The sequence below is a fragment of the Oncorhynchus mykiss genome, chromosome 27 (assembly GCF_057628025.1).
Source record: "Oncorhynchus mykiss isolate SJ-2025 chromosome 27, ASM5762802v1, whole genome shotgun sequence".
Lineage (NCBI taxonomy): Eukaryota > Metazoa > Chordata > Actinopteri > Salmoniformes > Salmonidae > Oncorhynchus > Oncorhynchus mykiss.
In genome coordinates, this window is record NC_143048.1 from 10,506,289 (window position 1) to 10,513,202 (window position 6,914).

General features: G+C 44.6%; 1 long non-coding RNA gene across 1 annotated transcript in view; it reads right to left on the reverse strand.

The window, feature by feature from the left end:
* LOC149971228 (uncharacterized) overlaps nt 1-6,914 on the reverse strand; it is a 135,740-nt gene that overhangs the window by 31,734 nt on the left and 97,092 nt on the right. The gene's annotated exons all lie outside the window — the stretch shown is intronic.

The following is a 6,914-nucleotide window of genomic DNA, read 5'->3' on the forward strand; positions in this document are numbered from 1 at the left end:
GTGAATCTGACATTCAGTTTGGTCCTCCAGGACCTGAGATGGGGAGCAGAGCTAAAAGATATCAGCTGTGATGATGCTCACGCATTAAGCCACTTACCGGCTGGAACACTTTGGCCTGCAGCCATACAACGACATTCAGACAGCATCCCAAATGATCCCTGACAAGTGCAGGAAACAACCACCGCCCAGCAATGGGAAGTTTCCACTTCTGATATGGTTCTATGTTTCTCATGTGTTTCCCTGCATATCCAGATCTTGTCATCTCTCCAGCCAGGGGAGATTATATCCTTCTATTACTAAACTCAGCTAAAAAAAATAAACAGCCCTTTTTCAGGACCCTGTCTTTCAAAGATAATTTGTAAAAATCCAAACAACTTCACAGATCTTCATTGTCAAGGGTTTAAACACTGTTTCCCCTGCTTGTTCAATGAACCATAAACAATTAATCAACATGCACCTGTGGAACGGTCGTTAAGACACTAACAGCTTACAGACGGTAGGCAATTAAGGTCACAAGTATGAAAACTTAGGACACTAATGAGGCCGTTCTACTGACTCTGAAAATCCCCAAAAGAAAGATGCCCAGGGTCCCTGCTCATCTGTGTGAATGTGCCTTAGGCATGCTGCAAGGAGGCATGAGGACTGCAGACGTGGCCAGGGCAATACATTGCAATGTCCGTACTGTGAGACGCCTAAGACAGCGCTACAGGGAGACAGGACTGACAGCTGATCGTCCTCGCAGTGGCAGACCACGTGTAACAACCCCTGCACAGGATCGGTACATCCGAACATCACACCTGCAGGACAGGTACAGGATGGCAACAACAACTGTCCGAGTTACACCAGGAACGCACAATCTCTCCATCAGTGCTCAGACTGTCCGCAATAGGCTGAGAGAGGCTGGACTGAGGGCTTGTAGGCTCTTCACTGACGAGTCACGGTTTTGTCTCACCAGGGGTGATGGTCAGATTCATGTTTGTCATTGAAGGAATGAGCGTTACACCGAGGCCTGTACTCTGGAGCGGGATCGATTTGGAGGTGGAGGGTCCGTCATGGTCTGTGGCGGTGTGTCACAGCATCATCGGACTGAGCTTGTTATCATTGCAGGCAATCTCAACGCTGTGCGTTACAGGGAAGACATCCTCCTCCCTCATGTGGTACCCTTACTGCAGGCTCATCCTGACATGACCCTCCAGCATGACAATGCCGCCAGCCATACTGCTTGTTCTGTGCGTGATTTCCTGCAAGACAGGAATGTCAGTGTTCTGCCATGACCAGGGAAGAGCCCGGATCTCAATCCCATTGAGCACGTCTGGGACCTGTTGGATCGGAGGGTGAGGACTAAGGCCATTCGCCTAAGAAATGTCCGGGAACTTGCAGGTGCCTTGGTGGAAGAGTGGGATAACATCTCACTGTAAGAACGGGTAAATCTGGTGCAGTCCATGAGGAGGAGATGCACTGCAGTACTTAAGTGCTTGATTTCCAACCCCCTTTGTTCAGGGACACATTATTCAATTTCTGTTCATCACATGTCTGTGGAACTTGTTCAGTTTATGTCTCAGTTGTTGAATCTTGTTATGTTCATACAAATATTTACACATGTTAAGTTTGCTGAAAATAAACGCAGTTGACAGTGAGTGGACGTTTCTTTTTTTGCGTTTATGTCTCTTAGATTTTAATACTGTATCACCCTTAGAGCAACATTTATTAAAGCTTAGTGAGTTATTCAACTCTCTCCTATGCTAATATATAATGTGCTCCCTGGACAAACACTATGACTGGAGTCATATTAGCTGTCAGCAGCACCAGCCTCAGCTGCACGAGTAACAAAACAAATATTTTTGTGATGAGATGGTCCTTAGGAAACTATGCAGTATATTGTTTTTTTATGTGTTATTTCTTACATTGTTAGCCCAAAAAATCTCAAGTGTTATTACATACAGCCGGGAAGAACTATTGGATATAAAAGCGACGTCAATTTACCAACATTACGACCAGGAATACGACTTTCCAGAAGCAGATCCTTTGTTCGGAACTCCACCCTGGATATGGGATCTTATCTCAGAGGCCGATCCAAAACAATGCGGTCGCCGCAGGAGAGGCAGACGGAGCGGCCTACTGGTCAGACTTAGAAGACGAGAACACCATCCTCCGATTCCGAGCATATTACTCCCCAATGTCAAATCTCTAGACAACAAGGTGGACGAAATTAGGGCACGAGTTGCCTTCCAGAGAGACATCAGAGATTGTAACATTCTCTGTTTCATGGAAACTTGGCTCACTCAGGATATGTTGTCAGAGTCGGTACAGCCACCAGGTTTAGTCACACATCACGCCGACAGAAACAAACAACTCTCTGATAAGAAGGGCGGGGGTGTATGCCTTATGATTAATGGCTAATGGTGTGATCATAACAACATACAGGAACTCAAGTCCTTTTGTTCACCTGACCTAGAATTCCTTACAATCAAATGCCGACCGCATTATCTACCAAGAGAATTCTCTTCGATTATAGTCACAGCCGTGTATATCCCCCCCAAGCAGACACCTCGATGGCCCTGAAAGAACTTCACTGGACTCTAGGTAAACTGGAAACCACATATCCTGAGGCTGCATGGGGATTTTAACAAAGCTAATCTGAGAACAAGACTTTCCAAATTCTATCAGTATATCGAATGCACGACACGGGCTGGTAGCATTCTCGGCCATTGCTACTCTAACTTCCGCAAATCATACAAAGCCCTCCCCTGCCCTCCCTTCAGCAAATCTGACCATGACTTCATTTTGTTTTTCCCAGCCTATAGACAGAAACTAAAACAGGAAACACCCATGCTCAGGTCTATCCAATGCTGGTCTGACCAATAGGATTCCAGGCTTCAAGATTGCTTCGATCACATGGACTGGGTTATGTTCCGGGTAGCCTCAGACAATAACATATACGCTGACTCGGTGAGCGAGTTTATTAGCAAGTTCATCGGTGATGTACCCACTGTGACTATTAAAACCTTCCCTAACCAGAAATCGTGGATTGGTGGCAGGATTCGCACAAAACTGAAAGTGTGACCACCGCTTCTAATCATGGCAAGGCGACTGGAAACATGACCAAATACAAACAGTGTAGCTATTCCCTCTTCAAGGCAATCAAACAAGCAAAGCGTCAGTATAGAGACAAAGTAGAGTCGCAATTCAATGGCTCAAACACAAGACGTATGTGGCAGGGTCTACAGTCAATCAAGGAGTACATAAAAAAAACAGCCCCGTCGCAAACACTGACGTCTTGCTCCCAGACAAATTAAACAACTTCTTTGCTCGCTTTGAGGACAATACAGTGCCACTGACACGGCCCACTACCAAAGCCTGTGGGCTCTCCTTTACCATGGCCAACGTGAGTAAAACATTTAAACTTGTTAACCCTCGCAAGGCTGCCAGCCCAGACGACATCCCTAGCCGTGTCCTCAGAGCATGCGCAGACCAGCTGGCTGGTGTGTTTACGGACATATTCAATCATTCCCTATCCAAGTCTGCTGTCCCCACATGCTTCAAGATGGCCCCCATTGTTCATGTTCCCAAGAAAGCTAAGGTAACTGAACGAAATGACTATCGCCCCATAGCACTCACTGTCATCATGAAGCACTGTCATCATGAAGCATCATGAAGCATAGCACTCACTGTCATCATGAAGTGCTTTGAGTCAAGGATCATATCACCTCCACCCTACCTGATACCCTAGACCCACTCCAAATGGCTGACCGCCCCAATAGGTCCACATACGACGCAATCGCCATCACACTGCACACTGCCCTATCCCATCTGGACAAGAGGAATACCTATGTACTGTAAGAATGCTGTTAATACAGCTCAGAATTCAACACCATAGCACCCTCCTGGTCCACCCACACAGTCAGCGATGTGAAGAAGGCGCAACAGCACCTCTTCAACCTCAGGAGGCTGAAGACATTTGGCTTGTCACTTAAAACACTCACAAACTTTTACACATGCACAATCGAGAGCATCCTGTCAGGCTGTATAGTAACTGCTTCTCCCACAACCGCAAGGCTCTCCAGAGGGTAGTGCGGTCTGCACAATGCATCAATAGGGGGCAAACTACCTGCCCTCCAGGACACCTACTTCACCTGATGTCAAAGGAAGGCCAAAAAGATCATCAAGGACAACAACCACCCGAGCCACTGCCTGTTCACACCGATATCATCCAGAAGGCGAGGTGCATCAAAGCTGTGACCGAGAGAGTGAAAAACAGCTTCTATCTCAAGGCCATCAGACTGTTAAACAGCCATCACTAACATAGAGTGGCTGCTGCCAACATACAGACTCAAATATCTTGCTACTTTAATAAATGTAATAAATGTATTTCATAAAGGTATCACTAGTCACTTTAAATAACAGCACTTTGATCATGTCTACATATCCTACATTACTCATCTCATATGTATATACTGTATTCTACACCATCTACTGCATCTTGCCTATGCCACAAGGCCATCGCTCATCCATATGTACATATTCTTATTCATCCCTTTACATTTGTGTGTATAAGGTAGTCATTGTGAATTTGTTAGATTACTTGTTAGATATTACTGCACTGTCGGAACTAGAAGCACAAGCATTTCGCTACACTCGCATTAACATCTGCTAACCATGTGTATGTGACCAATAGAATTTGATTTGATTTGATCTTGTGAAATGCTTGAACTTGAGCATTGTGCCTAGAGGGCTTCTGTGGGCTGCCATTGTTACAGTGTGTTTAGGCAGAGACTTTGCCACCATAGTCTCTCCGACTGCTGTTGCAGGTCTTGTTCCTTCTACATGCATAACCCACTCGATGTCACAGTATCCAACTCTCTGTGTACATAATATCGTAATCCTCTCATTATTTCTCTCGAGCTACCTACCAATATTCCCTTCCTTGCCCCCGCCTTCTTTTCCCCATTCCCTTTCTCCTTAAATCTGTAAAGTAAGAATTTGACAGCTCTCTTCTGACCTGGGTGAACCTTCTAAATTGTGATGCATCGGTTCCCTTGGAGTGATGTTCAGATGTTTATGAGGCTCTGTAAATCAGGTCTGACTCCTGTTGACTGGCTTTTCCCTTGTACTGCTGCAGGATGTGGTACTGTAGTATCTGTTTGCCTTGTGATGGTCATGGTGCTGAGGATTGCTAGAATGGTTTGTTTCTATTTATCCTGATACACCCCAAGGTTGCTATTATTTGAAACTAGAGATGGTGGCTGAACGAGGATTTGGAAAGTAAGCCATGCTGCTGTTGTACCATCCATAACATTGATTCCCACACCCCACCAATGAAAATGTTTTTTTGAGAATGTTTTCTCTCTCCTTTCCTCTCCCAATATAGCCATGCTGCTCTTATTTCTCATATTTTAAATATATGGTTTTACACATATACTGTAGCATGTTTACAACAACTTCCTTGGAACATTTTCACATACACAGTCCTTGATCGATATGCCTGGAGATTAAACAGTGCAGTTACCACTTCACCACCCCCCCCCCCCCAAACCCACCTCTAGGGATGACCCTGGGGATGATCTGTTTGGGAGTGAGTGAGAGTCCCCATCAGTTCTGTTTATTGACAATGAATGGGCTCGTGCTCAGGGTGAATGATGGCTTATGAAACAAAGCTCAGTCTTTCATTCTTCACCATGAAGAAAAACAAACCATTGAATCAACAGTGGGCTAAACAAGCAGGGTGGTTAACCGTAATTGCCTGGGGGTTTCTTCTCTCCCATACATCCCAATCAGCGTTGAAGCCCCAAAGCGGTGCTGGAACCTGCAGCTGCAATCCATCACTTAATGAAGCACACTTCAAAAACAACAGCAGATACGGCGTATCAGGGAATCAGCCAGTGTCCTCCCAGAGGTGTGCTGAGACACATAATGGCTGTCAGAGATAATGGTGGTCACACACAAAGCATGTTTCCTAGTAGAAGGCTTTAGACAGAACACAGGGCAATAAGTCAGATGGATAGAGAATGATGTAATTGATAAAGAGAGGGTGTCACTCATATGGGAGTGTTATGACAACAATTGTGTGCTAGTATAACATGCTCACAATCCAGGTTTATGGATAAATGAGTCACACTTCTTTACCATGAGGGGTGGAGGTCCAACTTCAGAATAAATACAATACCTTAGCAGTACACTAAGGTCTCCCTGTATGTCCCAGAATGTGAGGGTGGAGTGTGAGGAAAGTCTCCCAACTGGTTGACATTGAACCCTGCACTCTTGTCCATTGTAACCCTGATCCAGTTTGCTGGTTGCTTGTTGCTGGTGTGTTGGGTCTAGTTTGGGCAGTCATGTGGTATTGGAGAGATATAGGTTTTGATGGATCAACAATCACAGTACCTTTGTGTGGACAAGTGTGCATGAGAGCAGAACAAACATCGAAACAATAGGTTGCTCAACAAACAGTGTGATTCTGGCACGCACATTTTACACAGTTAATATTCATTGAATTATTGTTGGTTTAGCAAAGCAGTAAATAGTCCAGTGTTCTTCTCTTTTGACCTCGAAATATCCTTTATCCAGGGTCATTCTCGGATAAACATTGAATTTTAAAAAAATACTTCACGTGAATCTTTGGGCGTTTCCAAATTGTTTTGCTTTGAAAATGAATACTCTTAGACCCATCGCTGTACGTTTAAAGGGGCAATCTGCTGTTACTACATCCACTAATGGTATTATAAGTGAATGATATAGACTAGTTTAGTTCAACTGTTGCAACCCATCAGAAGCCAAACTATAAGTTTGTTTGTTCAATGTTTGTAAACAAAGTATATGTCAACAAACACTGTATGGCCTCAAAACATGGTTAAAAACTATCATTTTGATATCATGGATGGTCAGTCCTTGCATCCATAGCTCGGTCTATGCATTTGAGT